This window comes from Mastomys coucha, unplaced genomic scaffold (assembly GCF_008632895.1).
Source record: "Mastomys coucha isolate ucsf_1 unplaced genomic scaffold, UCSF_Mcou_1 pScaffold10, whole genome shotgun sequence".
Taxonomy (NCBI): Eukaryota; Metazoa; Chordata; class Mammalia; order Rodentia; family Muridae; genus Mastomys; species Mastomys coucha.
In genome coordinates this window covers 715,460-715,869 of record NW_022196892.1, presented here as the reverse complement: position 1 = coordinate 715,869, position 410 = coordinate 715,460, and positions in this window count along the sequence as shown.

Sequence of the window (410 nt, the reverse complement as noted above, 5' to 3'; positions counted from 1 at the left end):
TTTGAACGTTTCCAATCTCTCCCATTGCTGGGTTCTCCTTGGGAACATACTGGTCTAGTCTCAGTTCACATGGGTCCTGGTCTGGACAGGTAGGGGACAGCTCATTGGGCAGCTGGGATGGATCCTGGAGCCTGGAGCCTAGTTTCCTGGGATTTCAGTCAGGCAGGAAAGAACTCGGTTCCCAAGATGGAAAGGAGCAGGGGAGCCTAGAAGACGGGGCGCACAGACCGTCATCTTGATGTGCACTTTAAAGGCAAGCCAGAGCTTGAGCAAAAGAGGATGGGAAAGTGTCTACAGTACTAAACAGATATCTAAACATCCACCTAGCTTTGGGGTCCCAAGAGGAAGAATCTGAAACAAAGACAGGCATTGTGTTTGGGGTAGGAGGCATCCAATAAAGGAGAATGAGC